The following is a 22,624-nucleotide window of genomic DNA, read 5'->3' on the forward strand; positions in this document are numbered from 1 at the left end:
GGGCTATGACAACAGCTTATTCTTTTCATTGTTTTGACTCTCGAGTATATATCCGACACAGTTAGATACAATTAATCAACAGAGAACCACATCACTCTACATAAAACCATATAAGATATCAATGGATATATACCTGAGAATCAAAACAAGGAAAGGAATATGCTGTTGTCATAACCCTAGAAATAAGTCTTTTGAAAAACGTTCACTCGTTGTTTGATTCTATACTAGCGGTGGTGGGAGCGTAAAATACGCTTAATTTTTGTTTTAATTCGTGCAAATTTCGTATTTATTATTACAGAGACAATTTTCTATTGAATATTATATTGTACCTAATATATAATACTGATTTTCACAAGTTGGAAAAAATTGACTTGGTTCCCATCAGTTAAAATCGAAACCAAAGCGTATAGTGCTTCAGCTGCGTCTCCTACTGATGTATCTATCGAGAGATGTGTAAGATAGAGTTGATATTAAGCGACTTACAGAAATGAATCGCATTTGGGTATGCTCGTAAAGAAGTAAATATGTCGGCAGGTTGAAATGAAACTTTTGCATTTAAACGTGCCAACAAACATATGTCTGCAGGCGTTATTCATACACCCAAAGATTTTACTCGTTATAAACCATAATTGTTGTATGATTACTGTTTTCGGTTCTTTTCAGTATTGTGTGGCCGGTAAGAATTTATCAGTTAAATAATTACACACAGGCAGACAAAAAACACATCTACTGTTTTATTTATGTAGATTTCAATTTGAAGTTGTTACGCCAAATTTCATAGTCTTACTCGTAAGTTTATTTCAAAATTGTAAATTTTAAACTAGCTCCACTTTTTATATAACAATACAAGAAATGGAATGGTTCAAGTGTTTTTATGATTTCTGTTGAACAGACATTCAGGCTAAGATTTTTTAAAACTTCTGTGGAGATTTTAATTTTTTTTAAAGTTATAGTGCCCCTTTTGGGGGGGGATCTGGATGTTCTCACAATAAAACAAACACCCTACTTTGTGGTTTACTCTGTGCCCTCGCAGGAAAGAAAAAAACATAATTTAATGGCAGCACTTGTGTCAAACATAGTCGGTTTATTTTTTCTGGAAAGCAACGGAGTTTTAATTTTCATGAAAAGTGGTGTTAATGGAACTAATTATATGGGATAATTACTATGGAGCTTTGTCTTTTTTTTTTTTTTTTCGTGAAAGAATCCCGCGCTTTTATCCGTTTCCGGTCTGAATCACGTGATATATGAGTGAAGGGAATGGCCAAATGAATCATATTTTTTGGTTCTAATAACATAATCACCTCGTGGCAAACGTCATTCAAAGAGGGCAAGAAAGGAAAAGGAGCTGAGGGGACAAAGTCGAAGGGTTACGCTTGGCGATTGAGGGCGAACTTATGAAGGTCACCGAAAGCAAAAGAGTTTGTTTAAGAGACCCATTTGCAACCAAGTACTCATACAAAGAGAGGGAGTGGACGAGAAAAAGGAGACGAGTTAGCAAAGCTGGACGGACATTTCAAACAGTTTAAGTGACGCATTTTCGGTTTTTGATAAGAAAAATTATTCCCTTTATGAATAAAAACTGGATAGACACCAATTAGGCTAGTTTAGGAAACCAATTATCCACACTCCCATAGATGCAGGTGAACTTTATCCGTGATGGTAAAATATAACAACAATTAGAGCCTATATACATCTTATGGTAATCGTCAAACAAGATGGCCGCCCCGGCATCGGGTTTTACGTAAAAATGAAAGCTGAGTGAAAATAAAACGAAATACGAAACAACGCATCCATAGATAATGAAACGAATTAAAGTGGTGTGTAATTATTTACGCAAGGGTTTACTTCATACAGCTTTGTGAAAAAATATTTGCATGCTTAAATTACTTTTTTGAAACCTCTGAAAGAATTATGTCTTTGAAATATTTTTATAGATCAATTAAATTTTGGTGACCTCTAAAAGACTTAAGTTTAAAAAATTGCAAAGACTTTATTCAATTTAAATTTGTAAAGACTTAATTTAATTTAAGTTTTTAAATATTTTATTTAATTAAAAATTCATTAAAAAAAATACATTTTGAGACCCGTAAATGAATCTGTTGTTGACATGTACATTAAAAGAGAGGATTTCTTGGCAAATAGAAAAAAGGAAAGTTTTTTTTTAAGTTTAATTATTAGTACTATTTGAAAGTTAATTGTGATATTATATAAAAGTACCCTCGAATATGGAACTCTGAATTTTTTAGATGAGATGTGAATGCTTGTTTTATATTCATTAATACGACTATTATTATCGTCTTGGGTGCTATTAGGACAGCATTTTGGTCGCTGCAACCTGACAAAACGAAGCATGTTTTCATCACCCGAGGAAGGTCGCGGGTTGTAGCGACCGAAATGTTGTGGTACCCAAGATGAAAATAATAGTCCGATTAATCAACATAACACTAACACCGAATATATTTATTATCTATCAAAGAAATCTTTAAATAAGTTATTATTATTATTATTATTATTATTATTATTATTATTATTATTATTATTATTATTATTAAACTGAATGTTTGTTAATGGCAGGAAACAGTTGAAAACAATGTTTTAACCCTACACAACGAATGATAATATAAAAAAATCAAGAAAATAAAAACTCAAATTTTAATTAAATTCTACAACGGCTTTTTGGTGTGTTTTTACCATCAGAAATTCGAAAAAGTTGTAAACATAATATATCACAAATGAATTTTACCAAAGGCAAGATAAGTTAATTTTCTACCTAACTGAATAACGACTTAAAGATATACAAAATGCTCTTAGAAACTCAATCGATAAATGTTCCCCCTTTTATTTTTTGCTTCATTACCGGCAGTCTGACTTCGACATATCTTGCTTGCTAGAACCTTGCGATGACGTCATTTTTCAGTTCACGAGCCTGAATGATATATATATTACAAAAGTCACGATATGACCAACTTCATGAAAGAAAATACTCAGAATCATATAGAAAAGTAAGAATAAAATGGATAGTCACATTCAATGCTGCCAATGTTATATACTGGTGGTATTAAGATGACGTATATTCTGTATTGTTGTTGTTGTTCTTCTTAGGAAGAGTCTTAGTGTTTAATCTAGAGACATGGGTACATTCTACTACATGAGCACCAAATTGAGTGTTTGTTACTTTGTCGAATCATAAAGGATTGGGTGTTTGATTATATTATCAGAGTTAATGTCGCTCTGTATGACATGCATTTTAAACATACCTTCTGCCATTTTGTTGGTCCATCTGGAACATCTCGTCTGGGAGGGAGACTGGTACCTATTTTTGGGGACGAAGACTTATTTCACTCCAAGACAAGAAATTGGTTCTATAGTTTTTTATTCACTTTCCAGATCGATCGCAGAAGAATGGAAAGTGAATTTGGGATGTGTGGTTTCTTCTTCTAGGTCTTATATCTACCACGTCAGCGTTCGTCCCCCCCACCCTCCAGCGAAGGGAAGGAGACAACGGCAAAGCCGTCCGCTCTCTTCTAAGTCTCAACCAAACCTCCTCGATTCAGCTAACCTGATCACATAACTCACACGCAATCCGATCAGCTGATCTTGACTTCCGATCAACGTGTCTACACTATAACTCACCCCCCTCTCTCTCTCTCTCTCTTGATTCATTCTATAACACCAAGACTAAACTTTTTTCCTTCAATAATTACAAGAAACCTTTTCTACCACCAATAGCAATGACCAAAGACTCTTTATCTTAAAATACATATTTTAAACTCCTCTGTCTAACGTTTACAGGAAACATGAGTTGGAAAAATTACATTGAGAGCATTGCCAGGACCGCTGGGAAAAAGGTAGGTTCTCTCTACCGTGCTAGAAAGTTACTAACGCCCGAAAGTATCCTGTACTTCTATAAGGCCTCCATTCGCCCATATATGGAGTACTGTTTTCACATTTGGGCTGGTGCATCTGCTAATAGTTTCTCACTCCTAGACAAGGTTCAAAAGAGAATCGCCAACCTGATAGGTCCTGAACTGTCATCTAAGCTTCATCGACGAAATGTAGCATTCCTCTGCCTGTTCTTCAAGTACTTTAACGGTGAATGCTCTGACGAACTGCAAGCACTTGTACCCCCCACGACGTAAATACTCTCGACAAACCCAACAAGCAGCAAAATCCCACCCCTTCACAGTTGAGATCCCTAGATGTAAGGGAGCCTTCTACTCCAGTAGTTTCTTCCCCAGAACTGCTAGACTTTGGAATTCCCTTCCGGGTTCCTGCTTCCCCAACTGTACTGACATGCAGAAGTTCAAGTGTAACGTGAACTAACATCTTGCTGCCCAACTCCCCACATATTACCTCTGTAGATTATGTCCCTGATAGTAGACCGCCTACATCAAAATGGCAATGTGCCTTGTTTGGGATTAAAATGTAATTAAAAAATATATCCGGCATAATTCTTTTAACACATCAATTCCCGCGAAATCATTAAAGTTATGCGAGGTTTAGCAGAGTCAGTATAAGACAGTTAACAATTTGGAAATACTATGTGCTGTATGTAGGAGAACCCCCACACTTCCTTGCAATAACTTCAAAAGCGTATTATCACCGTCTTATCTGACTGGAATATACAAGTGATTGGGAACTGCTTGTGAATTTAACATTTCCATGACACTTCCACTTTCGGAAGAAGCCAATGTAAATTGAATACGTGTCTTGTTTTTAATGTGAATATATATTTCACATTAAAGTGTTACCTATTATTTATGTTTCATAATTAAAAAGAATCCAATAAAAATTCGTTTAATAATTATATATACTACCTTCCATTGATGTGGAAACTGCTAACAGGCAGTTTGGCAGATGATATTTACAAATATCCAGAAAAGCAAGAGATCTTAAAGGAGGAACAAAAGGGAAGTAGACGAAGTAGTAGACCAGTGGTTCCCAACCTTTTTTTTACTCATGGACCCCTTTTCCCTTCTTTTTTATCTTGGTGGACCCCTTCATAACTATTGATCATAAGACAATCTTCTATTTTTCACTAATATAAATTTTGAGGTTTTAATAATCAAATAACTATTATATAATTAAGCTTTATTTTTAAATGAAAACTAATTTAATGCAAATAAAGTATTCTACAACAACTATAATAATCATGGTAATAATGATAATAAGTAATAATAATAATCTAAATTAGAGTGATAATAATTCTTTACCAATATCTTGTATTTTGTTATGTTTTGCCTGTGGACCCCCAAAAATATTCCATGGACCCCTAGAGTCCATGTGGACTCCGGTTCAGAACCTCTGTAGTAGAGGGACCAACGATCAGTTGCTTATTGATAGGACAATACTTCGGGATTGTAAGAGAAGCTTCACAAATCTATACATGTTTTGGAGAGATTACTGCAAAGAATATGATTTGCTTCCACATAGCTGGACTAAGGAATTTATGGAAATGTTTGGAATACCTGTGAATGTGCGTGATTTCTTGAAAAGAAGCATGAAACAATGGAATGTATCATTCACATCAGATAGATAAGATATTGGGGAAGTTCATATAGAAAGAGGGATTATTAAGGGAGGCAGCTTGTTACCATTGTTTTTTTTTGCGTATGGTACCCTTGTCGTTCATATTACAAAAGGTAAATGCGTGTAATACGGTGGGTAAATAAAGAGTAATTAGTAAATCATTTATTATTCACAGATCATGTAAAGAACTAATACCGGCTTAATATGCTGATAAGAACTGTTCATATGTTCACTAATGACATAGATAAAGAATTTAGCGTAAAGAAGCGTGGTGCCTTGAAATTAAAAAGAGGGGAAATTGTTGAAAGTAAAGGAACAAAAATTTTGAATCGGGAAATAATAAAAGAAGGTTACTGGTTGGTTGGTTGTTTTTGTTTTACGGCATATCAACCCTTTTCGGGTTATTTAATGCGGAATCCAAAGATTCGGAAGAAATTTTTTTTTAATAGAATATATTTGTTGTTTTCACGTCGGTTTCTATTTAACCCATAGTTGGGACCCTAACGGGTACTACCACTCCGGGTCAGAGTGGACCTGAGAGCAATGGTAATTAAAGGGTTGCTCCACACTCCCTAAAGCCCACAAGCTGGGGCCTCACCACTGGATATAGTTTAAGGTCATATCCAGGACCCCCACTGAGGGACTTTTACCGTCTGCAGGGGGGCAGTCGGCGTATTCTAATGCCCCACCGACAGGGCCAAAAGGAAGTTGAAGAAGAATGCAACACCTACTTGGAAATTGTGGAATTAGAATAAAAGAAGCTGAAACGAAGAGAACAATAGACAAATAATACGAGAAGACTACGATTGATTCATAGATCAAGATTGTACGAGAAAAACAAAATATCCGCAGCATGAACATCGGCATGGGCGGTAGCTATATTTCAATATGGGCGAGTATTATTCAATGGAATGAAGATGGGCTGTAAAATATGGACAGGAAGACAATGAAAACATTGACAATGAATGGAGCTCTTCAACCCTAAAGTGAAGTCGTTAGGTTATATGTGAAAGGCAAAGAGGGAGGACGATGACTAGTAAGTATAGAACGATGTGCTAAAGTAGAATTAAACATTCTGAAAGTCTACGTTTCCAACTTAAAAGCTTATAAAGGACGTGTCATAATTTTTAAAAAAATTGCAAGAGCGCGAACTAGTAACAAGCAAGGAATTTCAGGCAATAAAAGAACAAAAATTGAAAAGCAAATGGATTGAGAAGAAATGGATAGCTAGTTCGGTAGATCTACCACGAGTCAGTAGACAAGGGAACAACCTGGCGATAGTCGTCAGAATGTGACTTGAAGGTTGGGACAGAAGTCTTCTCGCTTATTTTCTGTGGCGCCATTTTATGGTGACACAAAAAAGACAAAAAAGGGGCTGTATCTTACAATTATACCGTTTCAGTGTTCATGATTCTACATGATGTTTGTCTGTGTTTTACATCTGTAGTAGTTTCTCTGTATTCAGTTTGTGTCTCTAGTTTATGTGTGTTAGTCTCCACATTCAAAGGGTTTTCTTGATATTTCTGCAGTTTGCGTTGTATCTTCTCAGCCATCCCTCAGATTATATTGTCAGCTTTTTTTTAAATAAGTCTGTACAAAATTAAAAAAATTGATCAATTATTTGATTTTTGAGAGATTTTTTAAGAATCGCGTTGTTTTTATTGTGAGTATCAAACTACATAGAAATAACATTTGGTTCCATTATTCCTGGTTTTAGGTTTTTGTTAATTTTTTTTTGAAAATTCACCGGTTGTACGGGGAGTAAAAAAAAAACAAAAAAATATGATTTTTTTATATAATCTTTGTTCTTGAAAAAAAATTATTTTAATTTCATTTTACAAGCTTTTACTGTTATAATTAGCTATGGGGGTTGAAAATTCCGCTTATATTAGTTTCATTCCTAGTATATGTAAAATATATAAATAAAAATTATACTTTTCTAGAATATTACGGAAAAAGACTTTAAAATTAGTGTTAATAAAATATAACTTAAATAAAAATTAATTTTGCAACACTGGTAAACTAACGTCACAAATAATGTTTGTATGTTACACAATTAAAAAACGTATTCTTACATGTGCAGCTTTTTTAGAGAAAAATAAATAAACTGTTGACATTTCTGAATTTTTGAGATGAGGATTGGCTATTCGTATTATTTAGATTCACCGGACTACTGTTCTCAACCTGAGTGTGATTTTCACAATGTTTCGGTCGATGTGACCTCCAACCTTCTTCAGGTATGAAAATCTCACTCAAAATGAGTGCGGTAGTCCGATGAATCAAATTAATACGATATAAATCCTTATTTGTGTATATTCAAAAATATTCTAATCAAACAAGCATACATGTGTTTTTATTACAACATAATTAAATTAATTATAAGAAATTTTTGCAGTTCACGAAAATCGGCCGGACTTGTGTTTACTCATCTTAATATTTTAATTTAGTAATAATCGTTGAAATAGTTCCAGAAAATTTATAATTATTTTTCCAGCATTTTTTCAAGTTTATTTATTCGTATTTGAAATTCGAATGAATTTTTGTTTTCATCTCTTTCGAAATTTGTCACTTAAAAATTTTTTTTAACACTTAAATACAACATTTCTGTTTTTAGATGTTAACTTATCATTCAAACAGAATCAGCATTCAAATTTAAAGTAATAAACATATTTTTTAAGCAGCAGAGCCGTTTTATTGTTCGGCCATTTTGACAGCAACTACAACGCATATCTCTCGTGAGGAAATTAAAAAAAGAAGAACACTAAATATAAAACAATGAATAGCTTTGTTTATACGTTCACCCTTAACAACGACAAGAAAACTTTAAAATTCGTAAAACAACAATAACTAAACATATTCATTGTATTATAAATTAAGGTTGAAAACATCTCCATTAAGATATGACCTTAAACTATATCCAGAGGTGAGGCCCCAGCTGTCGGGCTTTGGGGAGTGTGGAGCCACCCTTTAATTGCCATTGCTCCCAGGTCCATTCTGACCCGGAGTGGTAGTACCTGTTAGGGTCATAACTATTGTTAAATAGAAACCGACTTGAAAACAAATATATTCTATTAAAAAAATGTTCTTAAATCTTTGAATTTGGCATTAAATAACCTGAAAAGGGTTGATATGAGGGAAAACAAAAACAACCAACCAACCATCTTCATTAAATATCAAATTCAGCACTACTAAGAAATCAGTAATAAAGCGACAGGAATGAAGGTGAAGGTCGTCACGGTCATACCGTTTTTGCGAAGTTTTAATAAACAAAGAACAATTTTCTATACTTAAGGCCAGTAAAATTACTAAAATTATTTAGGAAAATGTTTAGTATATTCATATCGATAGAAATATCAGCTTAGAATATTTTTTAAAGCTGAATAGAGTTAATTAATGCATAAAAAAAGAAAAAGCTGAAGCGATGATGTATTATACCGAAGCCGCTATATAAACACATCCCTGGCCGTGTAAAGGTCAGCTTTGCGCAGAGGCGATACAATAGCCAATGAGGATTTGCCGAGGCGTTGTTATTGCTAGTTGAAAACTATTCCCAATACCCCGCGGTGGTATCCACGTGATACCAACCGCAATTTTTGAACACCTCTAAGGAGGTGTAAAATTCAATCTAAAAGCAGACTATCTTCTCTCCCACTCTTTACCTTCTCTTTTACGTAAGAATCTACTTTGTGTTTTATTTTTGGACTCATTAAACTCTTATTGACTTTCACGCAACTCGGTTAGGGGTTTTTATTCTCGGTGTCCAAGTCAACAGAGATTCGACTATTACTATAATGATTTTTCCTTGTTGATTTTGTGTTGGGGTGTTAGTTCTGTGCAGTCCTAGAAGGTCCACTCTCTCAAGATTTCCTACTCTATTTAAGGAGGGGTTACTTTATTGCTAATCGATAACGACGCCCTTACTGGGGAATGCAAACGGGGCTGCCCAGGTACTTTTTGAAGGTCAGAATGCCTCTCCTCGGGGGCGCTGACTTCTCAATCCTAGTCTCCGATACTGGTGTCACAATTCTTGTGGTGGCCGAGAAAAAAATACACTATCTTTTACATAAAACGATAATCACTTACATAGAATGATAATCTCTGACGTAAAACCATACACAAAACTTTAAAATAGTTAAAAAAAATTGAATTTAAAAAAATAAAAGAACACGATTCGAGTTATACCTAAACTGAACTTTATTCAACATAAATTAAAATGCAAAAAGAAGTAGGGTGTTGCGATCCTGCCTTGATAGAGTTCAAACCTGCTTCGACATCTAAGTGATAGTGCTTTTTCTTCCCAGCAGTGTCTCACTAACCAAGAGACGTCGCAAGCCTGTCAATGCTCTATAGTTATTTCCATGGAAAGTGCTCATCTGATCTCCAATCTATGCCCCCCCCCCTTGCCACACTTTTACAAAAACACTCGACTAGCTACAACAACTATAAAAAGTTTTCCCGCATAACTTCTTTCATAGAACTACCCGACTGTGGAACACAGCTCCACTGGCCTGCTTCCCGGTCGACTACAGTATGATAACCTTCAAGTCAACATGTTCTTTTTGAACCGTCCCTGTAAATAATCAAATTATATCCAACCCTTACCGATTACTATACTATTGCATCCATAAACCCTTATCCACGAATGGCCCATGTGGTGATTCTAGCTGATAGCAACCAAATACTTTTTTTTATTTAGATACCATCAGCTAGAATCAGCACATCCAAAAAATGAATTTAAATTCAAAGAAATAATGTTTAATAAAACGTATTAATGCAGAAATATATATGATTTTAAAATCAAACTTATAGAATATTTGTTGAATAATTTAGTTAGAAATGGTTAAAATAACAAGGTCATTATTTCGGCAGAACCCGTATTCAGCAAAAATACCAGAAATTACTTAATGAATTTTCGATTTTAACTTTGCATTTGACTTAATAAAAATACAGAAAGTACAGACAAATTAAATTGTGTGCGCACCCTTAACGAAAATAAGATGTCATATTCCAAAAATCACGGAACTTAATCAAATTAACAACAACAACAACAAAGATAATAGAGGCAGGAGCCGGTATGTTTCTTAGAATATGCCAATATTCATGGGCAGACAACCGTGGATTTCATAAATATGGCTATTACGAAGGAAACCTTAATTCTATTACCGAGCTTTTATGTGTATTCAAAATAATCAAAACGTTTAGTTTAGCTAAAAATCGCAAATTTTATTTAATTTTTATTATTTGGATTAATCGGACAATAAGTTTTCATCTTGAGTTTGATTTGCACAAGATTTCGGTTGATGTAGGCCAAACCTGAAGCGCTACATGGAACTAAAAACACTAAAGTCGCATATCTATAAGTTCTCTAACCCCACCCACATTCTCCCATTACCACATCACTGCCCCCCATAAAAGAGTGAGACCAAATAGCCAAGCAAAGTCAAGGGGGGAGGAAAGGCCGAGGTGAGAGCACTAACCAGACCTCCGCCGGATAAGTGCGAAGAGAACTGGGACCTTGGAGAGGCATATTACCACTCAAATTTCAGTGAAGACAAATAGCTGTTGCCAACGAGAAATCAATGTCAAGCGGCTGTTGCGATAATGCAAATTTATTTGCAAATGTTATCGAAAGAGGTGGAGAGTACTGGAAAATCTGGAGATACTTATTGTCACTCAGCTTCCAGGGAACACCTCAAGTTGTTTTCAAGGAGAGATCTTTGATGATCTATGTGAAAGCTCCTTGTGAGGCAATAATAATAATAATAATAATAATAATAATAATAATAATAATAGAAATGTCGACGACGACGACAACGATGACAATGATTATGATGATGATGATGATGATGATTACATCAATGATAATGTTAATAATAAAAAGAAAAATATGAAGATATAAAAGAAAGAAAAACTACTTATTTCATTTGTACGAGAGACATATGTTCCTATTTACACTGCCTCCCCAGAGGACAGAGTTAGACACCAGGGTCGTTTTTTTAATGTGGAGAAAAGGAACAAAAAATAAAAATTGTCTCAGTCATGAAAGATTTCTCCTACACTAACAGAGAACAAGAAATTGAAGTGTAGCATCTGAAGAAACCAAAGAAAACAAAGTAGAAAAATGTTGCTAATGGTTGTGACTCATCGGGTCAGGGGTTGTAACACTGAACCATGAAACGAGTTGGTGATTTGGTGCGTATTCAAATGATATGCATAATTATGTTAGAATTTGTATAGTTGTTTTTGCTTTATTGTTCTACTGACCATTTCCGTTTCTCGCAATATTTCACTTCAAAGCAAACAGGAATATAATTACATAGAAAGCTATAAACTCACCTAACATAAACATTGCTAGTACAAGCCAGAAAGAAAATAAGGAAGTCTAATTAAAATACTCGTCTATTTGGATAAACTGTCTTAATTAAGGCTCATTACGAAACATCAATTTAATGAGAATCTCATTTATCTAACGGAATATCGCTAAAGTAATATATTTTTATCTTTGATATGATTTGACCAAGGATTGAACCCTGGTCATACAGTACATTAGCGAACAATGAAAAGAAAGTAACAACCTTAGTAGAAGTTAGTGTCATCCAACAGAGCCGAGGGGGAAAATATAATGAAACACCAATGTTTTATGTACGACTTGAAAAAAAAATGGAATCTTAAAAAGATCTCAACTATTTTAGTAATTATAGAGCCAATTGATCCATGAAAAAACAAACAAACAAACAAACAAACAAACAAACAGAAAAAACAAAAACAAACTACCTGTAAAATATAACCGGTGGTACAAAGAAATAGAAATAATTGCACTGAAATGAACAGTTATTATTACATCTAAGATCTACCGATTGGAATGTATGGAAAAATCTTTAGCTAGAAAAAAATTATAAGAAAAATGAAAATAAAAACATGTGATAATTATGACAAATGGGTCGGTCATATAATAAAATTTCGGTAAATTTTATTTGGTAGTGTTTTTTTTTTAGATGTCTAAAATTAAATTTTATAGACTTTTATGCTGATTATTATCTGCTTCGCGTGTTGACATTTAGTATTACCCTATGATTTCGCATTTAGGATGGAACAGCATGTAATTGTTCATTGAACAGCTCAGTGTGATTGTATTTTCCTATATGATAAATAACGGACGTTTATCGAGTTTTACCCTAATACAAAACTGCTCGCAATAGGAAAATAAACAAAGGCAAACAAAATAGTTATAACGTACTTTAAATGTTAGTTTTTAAAAAAAGAAAAAGCACTCTTGTCCTTAAATGGAAGGCTTATATAAAATTTGTTGCCAAGGTCGTCGGAAAAATGGTTGCGTCATTTTACAGCTCCAGAATGTATCTTAAAACCGGCACAATCCTCTAGCTGTATAAAAGCCAGCCATGTCCTGAAATGGAGTATTGTTGCCATATCTGGACGGGAGTCTATCCTGCCTCGACAGAGTTCAAAACAGGCTTCAAAACATAGTAAGTGATGCCCTTTTCTCTTCCTTGCAGCACCTTTCTCACAGAAGAGACGTTGCAAGCCTGTTTCTGATCTATCGTTATCTGTATGCTAAGTGCTCGGCTGAGCTTCAATTTGTGCCTGCTTCTGCCAAGCATTAACAAAAAGCACCCATCTAGCTACAACAACTATCAACAATGTCCCCCACTCTCTATGTGTGCCTAAATCGATACGCAAATTCTATGAACAAAACTTCTTTCATAGAACTGCCTACTTGTGAAACTGTTCCGCTGACCTGCTTTCGAGCTGACTACAATATGGTTGTTTTCAAGTCCAATGAAAACAAGTTTTCGTTGACTACCCCCCTAAATAATCCATTTCTACTTTATTTCCACAACTAACTATTACTATGATATTGTCCCGGTGACCACCGTACACTCATCAACTCTCATCCTCGAGTTGCTTTCGGACCTTGATAAGTGGTGATTGCTTTGTAAAAAAAGCTGCAAACCAAAAAATCACGTAAATTCCTTAAGTATTTTATAACAAGTAAAGAGCTCCTTTTTACGGCGAAATATCTTGTGCGCCATTTTCGTAAAAGTATCACTGATTATCTCACCCTTAAAAAGGTCTTCGTCAATAAAAAGTGTAAATATCACAAATTTATCACAATAAGATCGGATAGAAATCATTTGCCGAACTTATTTAGTTTTATTTTATAAAAAAGAAAGCTACTGAATGGATTTACATAAATTATAGTGTACAACCTTTTTTTTTAGAATTTACGTACTTCATAAAGCGTGTTGTGCAATTATCATTGTTTTATATTCGAAGAAACTAGATAAACACCAAAATATATTCTGGGGTTGAGGCTAGGAAATTTTTAGAGTTAGGGGATACAAAATGCTGGGAAAATGGTCACTGTGAAGTTTTCCGGCAACTTATTATCCAGTCCTTTTTTTGGCGTTCGAACCATTATCAAAGTGTAGTATCTGTTGTGATGCTACACTACAAATTTTTGTTCTCTGTCAGAGAAATCCTTCACCACTGAAACAATTTTTATTTCTGTTCCTTTTCCCGATGTTAAAAAAAACGACCCTGGTGTCTAACTCTGTCCCGTGGGGAGGCATTGTAAATAGGAGCCCATGTTTTAACATAGATTAAACCACGAGAGGTAAATAAATAGTCTCGCTATTTCCTTTAGAATTTATTGAGTGGTCAGCATGTGATAACTCTCTGTAAGGCGTCGTAGAATTTGTTGTTTGCACTGCACATGCTGGGGTAGTCTTACTTTATTTGGAGTATTTACACTTTATATGAGAGCATATCTTTCAAAGAAAGGTTGCTGTGAATAAGGTGGGCTCCCTTTACCGCACTAGAAAATTACTCACATCAGAGAGCAGTCTATATCTTTACAAAGTCATGATTTGCTCATGCATGGAGTATTGCTGTCTGGAGAATCTACCGTTAATTTCTCACTCTTAGCCAGGGTTAAAGAAGAGTGGCAAATCTAATAGTTCCCTCACTGTCGATCAAGTTTAAACCTCTATATAACCAAACTGTGCTTGTTTGAAAAGTACGTTAAAGGAATGTGCTCTGATGAAGTAATAGCAGTTTTGTTCGCTCGACGCGCATACTTCGACTAACCGGACAAGCAGCAAAATCTCACTCCTTTACTCGTGACGTCCTTAAATGCCGGAAAGCCTTCTACCCTAATAGTTTCCTCCCATGAACTGCTAGATTTTGAAATTACTTCTATGTTTCTTGCTTCCTTAGTATCTTCACATGCCGAAGTTTAAGTGCAATGTGAACTAACATCTTGATGCTCTACACCCCACAATCCTGAATTACACACGATCCCAAATAGTAGCCCCTTACGCTCCATGTGTCAATGTGCCTTGTTTGTGGTGAAAATAAGTAAAAGATAAATCAAGTATCATTCTGTTTTATTGCTAAAATAGAACCCTAGTCATGTATACACATGTTAATTAATGTGACAATCATTGTGTTAAACGTGAACACTGGTATAATTGCACCAAAGAAAAAAAATGTTTAAGGTTCTACAATCGTAGGTGGTTTAGATACATGGTTGATGTATAATCAGTGAATGTACATCGATGAATTGGTATCAAGCTAAAAAGGAGATGGTACAGAAAAAAAGCTTATTTTTTAATGGAAATCGGTACAGACAGGATGGGAAGCCAGTTAATGTACCAAGTTAGCAAAAAAAAAAAAAAAAAAGATGGTTATCTCAAAGACACGATGCGCATATTATTTTAGTCTTGAAAAATAAAACAAGGTTAAAAGTAGGGGGAAAAACAATCAACAGCAAAAAGAAAGAAGCTACTGGAATATGAAACTATATTATAATGAGGTATCAAAACAACGGATTGATAGAGACCACTAAACCAACGAGTTAAATGAGCTTGAAAAGAAAAAAAAAGCAGGGAACAGATCAGACAATTCTGAAGAAAACATGCTATAATAGTATTTATAGAAAAGACTGAGACTAGCAACGCCATTCCTTTGAGAGGAAGGTTGCAGGGTCCAAATAATTTCAGAGGCGTTTCTATACCTTATCGAGAAGTCTCAACTGGGACAGAGATCCACAAGCCCAAATCCTCGTATCATAAAAATACTTCTTACGTGGCTTGATAGTAGATTTGCAGACATAATGAACGCTCTCAGGTGTATGAAAGCGTTTGACGATATACAGAAAGAACAATGGATCAAATACATGAACTTAAACAAAGATTTTTTCAGAGTCGATTTTTCCCCAAGCGTAACGCCATACATAAGAATCTCAGGAAGAAAAGTGGCACGCCCACGATTGAAATGGTCCTGGATATGACCTTAAACTAGATCCGATGGTGAAGCCCGAGCTTGCGGGCTTTGGGGAGTGTGGACCCAACCCTTAATAGCTATTGCTCCCAGGTCCACTCTGACCCGCATTAGTAGTACCTGTTAGGGTCCCAACAATGAGTTAAACAGAAACTGACTTGAAAAAAGAAACACAAATAATATTCGATTAAAAACTTTTCTTCAAAATCTTTGGATTCTGCATTAAATGACCTGAAAAGGGTTGATATGCTGTAAAAGAAAAACAACCAACCAACCACGATTGAAAGACAGCGGCTGAGTTGTAGCTAAGATTAAACAAAACAGGTCATTTTGAACTCCAACCTACAACTGAGCCCGTTAACTTCTAGAATAGCTGCATATTTCAACTGATCTGAGGAAGATGGACGAGATGCAACATTAGAATTCGGCGGTTATCTTGGAGTAAGTGCACCGAAAAAAAACCCATGTGGCCGCGGTTGGAGTATTAGATCACAATAATCAATATAATCGCCATAATAAGCTAAAACCAGGATTATTTCATTGTATTTCAGAAGTAATGGCTGACCAACTGAAACCTTCTTTTGCCAATTTTCGTGTTCAGATTCCTTTTTTTATGGAAGACACTCTAGGCAAGACATGAAAACACCTAATAAAAAGAGCTAAATTATATACTATTAATTCAAGATAAAAAAGTCAACGATAAATGTTTGATGAATATATTGTAAACCAGAAAACAACAATTTTCCCCTGTTTTATTAAAAACATGCGTATGAAATGTGAATTATAAAGAACAAAATGAGGAAAGTCGAAGTTAAGAAGGAGTCAAACGTAAATCCAAATTCCATTTCTATTCTCCTTAAATTTGACATTTTAATATATTATTTGCTATTTTACAGGATTTCTGCAGACACTATATGATACTTTTCTCATTTTTAAGTTTCTTTTAGATTCGGACCGTTACACTATGGTGTTATATCCAACATATTACTTAAAGTAGATTCCAATTACTGCTATAGGTGCAGTGCTCATACAGATCGCTAGTCTTTGACATTGTATCTCAGTCAGTATCATTTGCTTACCACAACGAAGAGTTGAACAATTCCGGAAGAAATCACCTGGCTACTCAAGAGTTCATCCATCACCTGCTTCCTGTGACTTCACTAACCATAATCGGGGGTCCAGGTAGGTATTCAACCTTGCCCAAGTGTCTTCCACTGAATAGTAGAGGAAAGGGGTTGTCTTACTGCTCCCGATAGTGGAAGTGCTTTTCTCCGCCACACTATACAGCGTTTAGTATTCCTGAATTTAATACTTTACTTGTTCACAAACCTAGATTGCTTAGGGTGCAATAGAAAAGCATCATCTTGATACAAACCGTCTCTTGTTTGCAAAAACAAGACGTCTAACCTTCATTAATTGTTTTTTTCTTTACATAGGCATAACCACTTATCAAGGCTCAGGAGTCACTCTAGGATAAGGGTTAAAGAGTGTACAGGAGTCAATTGTTAGTAATGGAAATTCAATAAATTTGTTAACTTAAGGGGAACAGCTTATCAAGAACTTGTTTACATTGGACTTGAAGACAACCATATTGTAGTCAGCTGGAAAGCAGGAAAACGGAAGACAGTTCCACATGCGTGCAGTTCTAAGAAAGAAGATTTGTTCATGTAATCTACGTTTACGTTTAGGCACAGATAAAGGGTGGGGAGATTATTGATAGTGGTTTCAGCTAGACGAGTGTGGGGGCAATGATTGTATCTCAGTCGAGCATTTGCCATGAAAATAACGATAAAGTAAAGACAAACTTGCTACATCTCTTCTGTGAGAAAGAAGTTGCTGGGAAGAAAAAAGGGCATCTCCTATGAGGCTACGAAGTCTATTTTGAACTCTGTCAAGGCAGGATAAGTCCTTTCTAGCAGCTCCTGCCCAGATGTGGCAACAGTACTCCATCCTTGGACGAACTTGGCTCTTATATAGCTAGAGAATGCCATCAGCAGTGAGATATCTACTGGATCGATAGAAGGATCCCACCATTTTTCCATCGGCCTTAGCAACAGATTTGATGTACGTGTTCCATTTCAAATCTGGAGTAAAGGTCAAGCCGAGAAGCTTGTCAAAACATAAGGTTCCCCAAGACGAAAGCCATTCATAGGGAACAATCCGCGACAAACAATTCCCATAGAGAGCGACTCATTTGACATACGCGTGATCATGGACATATTAGCTTTAATATCACTAATATTGTATTACTAATGTATAACTACGTGGTGGCCAACTCGATAAAATACGCTCATCCCAACGTTTTTCCGTTGTCTTCTTCTTCTTCTTCTTCTTCTTCTTCTTCTTCTTCTTCTTCTTCTATCTGTGTCGTCGTTTCTCTTGTTGGCGGTTGGATATGGCATAAACATTAACACAAAATGAAATAAAACACAAACTCCGCCACATTCTGCAAATAGCTCTTGCACTCTATATGTGTGGGTGACTCATCTTAGCCGTCTGCTGAGGCAGTCTTCGTCAGGTGACATAAGCTCATATCAGTCTGCCCCGAACCACAACCTGCCTTTAACTATATAAAACTGGAAACGGCCATTAACTTCAAACTGTTTTCAACCGTCGCAAACCCAATATTGTCCGTAGACTATCGCAAAATTCATTGTCAATTCTTAATTTGTTCGTAAATTAACTCTAAATATATCAATTTTTAGGTTCGGTTTTTGTCTGCCATACCTTAACAATTGTATTTCAGCAGCTTTTGTGTGCCTTGGTGAACAAAGTCCTATACTTTTGTTCTGCTGACAAACTTATTTCCTCCTTTTTTGTTATTTTATTTTTCTTACTTTTACTTCCTAGCAATTGGCGGGAGGGGGGCGTCGATAGCATTACACTACCCTGCTATTCTAATATATGCTACGTGGATTATGTGTTCTAATAGAAATTCCGAATCACATTAGAAAAAGTGCGAGAAATAATTTGGGATTGCGTATAGTCGTTTCCCGTCGTTTCTTGATTGAACCACTCAGTGACGGCCATATCTCTTCTGAAATCGTTGGTTTCAAGTTCCGTCTCTTGAGCTCAAAAGAACCCGGTTAGATAACACGAGGGCTGTACGTATTTAAAACAAAGATTATTCCACGCACAATAGAGAGTGGTTTACATCACGACCTACCACAGAGTGAAAAGAAAGGGGGAAATAAAAGAAAATGTTTGAATAAACCATAAGAAGGAAAGAGATTTTTTTGAAACTAAAATATGACAAATAGAAACAAAAATTCGGTGCCCGAAATAGTTTATAATGCATGTAATTTGAACTCTTAAAAGAGGCGGCGTTATATTTCACAATTGCTTTTTTAGTGAAGGGATGAACAAAAACATGCGTATCTTAAGTTGCGTCAAATTAATATGCGCGTTTTACGCGGAACATGCTATTTTTTTTTTTTTTACTTAGATGACCACCGTTTATCACAGCACAAAAGGATACTTTAGGATAATTGTTATTATGTGTTAAGTAAACGGTGAGATAACACAACGATAATCAATAATTGGGCAAGGTTTGATTATATAAGAGAACGGCTCAACGAGAAAATTAATTTGCATTAGGATTGAAATGCCAGAAAGACTTCTATTCTAATAGTTTCACACTTGAACTGCTAGATTTTGAAATTACTTCTATGTTTCTTACTTCACTGACTATATAAACATGTCGAAGTTTAAATGTAATGTGAACATACATCTTGATGTTCATTCCCCACAATCCTGAGTTAGACACGATCCCAAATAGTAGCCAGTTGTCAATATGCCTTGTTGCGGTGAAATTGATCAAAAGATAAATAAATAAATCAACGTATCATTTTGTTTTATTTCTAACCGTGTTATAGTCAGCTGGGAAGCAGCCTCACGGTATTGTGTTCCGCAGATTTATAGTTGCAGGGGGAAAAAACTTTTCTTGTGAAATTTCCGTTTAGTTTCAGACATAAACGTGACGAACCAACGAAAACGCTACGCCAATTTAAGCGTAACAGACCAACATACCGACATGCAGGTTATCTTATAGAGAAAACTGAACACATCCAAAATACTATTATAAAGTTAAACTTAATAGAGTTACATTGCGACTGACGGCTTAAAACATTTACAACTTGAATGGACGTATCTTACCAAAAACATTGTTCGTTGTGCGATGAGAAGAGAGTACAAACCTGTGTCTTTTCCTTGCATAAATTATTGTTCCTATTTAGTTGCCGCTATTCGAAGGCCAATTTGACCTGATGCTTCCACTCTTAGTCTTTCACATTTAAAAAAGTTCCCATAAAAATATCTGTCCCATCGTCGCAATATTAATTTATGCGCCTGTTTATTTATTTGTTGACTGTTATCCTCATTTTCAAAGTTGTTGTTGTTGCTGGTGATGTTGTTTCACCACGCTTCGGCTCACTCATCCCCTAGCCTTCTTTAGGTGATTAACCGCGACGGGGGAGAAATGATGAGTTTTATAATTGTATCCTCAGTAATTACTGCCTTCCATAGTTGTTGTTGTCTCACCACGTTTTGGTCAACTAGCCCTCTGGTCTGCTTTGGGTAGGATTGAAACCACTATCTTCGCCTGGAACCGTAGAGACTTAACGTATCTATCCACTGTTCAACGGGATATGTGCCTGTTTTCCAAGTATTTTAATAGAATCTGCCCTGACAAACTCGTAGCACCTGTGTGCGACGCGAATATTCCAGATTCGCTGAAATCACAATGAATTATGTATACCCATTAACCCTTATCCTCTAGTGGACTCTGGGCCTAGATAAGCGGTGATCCCCATGTAAAAATAAAAACCCTACAAGCAGTAAAACTCCTCCCCTTTTCACTGTAGTGTATTCGTTTGTTTGCTTTGTTTTACAGCGAATCAACTGGTTTTGGTTTGTATAAAAACGCAATTCAAATGTTTTGGTTTGAATTAAAAAACAATAAGTCAGTTTTAATTTGGGAGATGTCATGTTTGTAGTATTAATTAATCTATTATATATATATATATATATATATATATCATAGAATTTCGTATTCCTGTCTGTTTGTTTGTTTGCTTGTATATTTGTTCACAATCTTTTTAATACATACAAAAGATCCATTACATTTGTATTTCATTGATTTCTATATGTAGTATGATTTTTGCAAAATATACGCTTAGGAGGTAACCTAATTTGCATATTACATTAAGGAAAATCGATTTTACTAAATAGCTGTTATTAGTTACTGTTTATAGCGGGATAATTGTTTTAAGTATTCTATTTAAGATTGTTATTTAAAGTTGATTTATATTGATAATATACTTAATTTAATGTATTTTTAATTATTATTACCGGCATCTATTTTATTAGAAACCAGTCTCGATTTATTTCCTCTGCGTGCCACCTATTGACAAACATACTAACTGTATTCAACAATAAATAAATGAATAAAGTATGAAGTAAGAAAATCAAAATTAAAAATAAAAAAAATCGCCCCTCGAGGATGAATTTGGAGATGTGCCAAGAAGATGAGTCAAAGTTTTTCAAAAGACTGATTGCTCAGGATGAAACCTGGGTCCATCACTATGATCCAGAGACCAAAGCCCAGTCAATGCAGTAGAAACACTAGGACTCGCCACCTTCAAAGGAGGCAAGGGTTCAGCCCTCCGCTAACAAGGTCATGCTCACAGTCTTCTGGGACTAGGACGGAGTAGTGATGACAGATTTATTGGCAAACGGTACCACAATTACAGGAGCCTATTATGCTTCACTTTTGAGGAGATTAAGGGAGGCTATCAAAATCAAGAGGCAAGACAAGATCAGCAAAGGTACCCTCCTCCTGCAGGAGAACGCTCGGGTCCACAACTCGCATGTCGCCAGATCAGAAGCACAGGCGTGTGGTTATGAAATCTACCCCATCCTCCCTACTCTCCTGACCTTGCACCCTCTTTTTTTTTGTATGCTCGGTTATATTCAACAATTACACTTTATTTTCATGCGTAAGATCTACATATTGCATACTACATGAAAATGAAAATGTTCTAGCACCCGGAAATATATATATCTATAATATAAAGCTGAATGTGTGTGTGTGTGCGTTTGTCTGGTCAGGAATAGGCTCCTATATGGTTGACTATTATAGAAAACTGATCACATATAATGATAGAAGATGTATCGAGACACAGAAATGGGTATGTTTTATCTGGCAGAACGGTGGTTCATTAAAATTGTGGGGTCTGCGTTCGCGCCTGGCCTCCATAGAATGGAAATAGGCACACACTTTAATAAAGACTTTTCATATCTATCTGCGTAAGTATACTTTGATAATTATGCTTCAGTGTGAGCATACAAAAAAAAAGAACCCCCACCCAAAAAAAAGACAATAAGAAATGAAGTTATGGACGCTCGTTTTCAAACGAATATGCAAATTAGTTTATACTGATGAATTTGTTCACATATCCATGATTTAGTATATTATAAAGTTCTTTTTAGTAATTTTTTTAATAGAAAACATAGGCTTCTAAAACAACGTCAACGTGAGAAAAATATTCAAATTTATAAGTAAACAGCGAAACAGTATTGCATGTGGATGACTATAACGCTCCCTATCTTAGGTTGAGCATTTGGGAAGTGATATACAAATTACCATTAGCGTATGAAACGATGCTCTTTGTGTAAACACATTGAGCTTAGTCAAAACATTGTAAATCCACTGTCCGCATAGCAGCAGCCGTATAACGCAACGGTTAGAAGCTCCGACTGTCGTTTGGGCGATCAGGTTTCAATCCTGGCTTGA

The 22,624-nt window shown here is 35.4% G+C and overlaps 1 long non-coding RNA gene and 1 other non-coding gene across 2 annotated transcripts in view; one reads left to right on the plus strand and one right to left on the minus strand.

The window, feature by feature from the left end:
• Positions 1-22,624, minus strand: part of LOC145291621 (uncharacterized) — a 71,220-nt gene that overhangs the window by 13,698 nt on the left and 34,898 nt on the right. The window lies entirely within an intron of this gene.
• LOC145291842 (U4 spliceosomal RNA) lies at positions 9,006-9,141 on the plus strand. Its single transcript, XR_013869482.1, has one exon. It is a non-coding gene; the product is annotated as a U4 spliceosomal RNA (small nuclear RNA).

Source organism: Euprymna scolopes, chromosome 12 (assembly GCF_053919585.1).
Source record: "Euprymna scolopes isolate OS-2025 chromosome 12, ASM5391958v1, whole genome shotgun sequence".
Lineage (NCBI taxonomy): Eukaryota > Metazoa > Mollusca > Cephalopoda > Sepiida > Sepiolidae > Euprymna > Euprymna scolopes.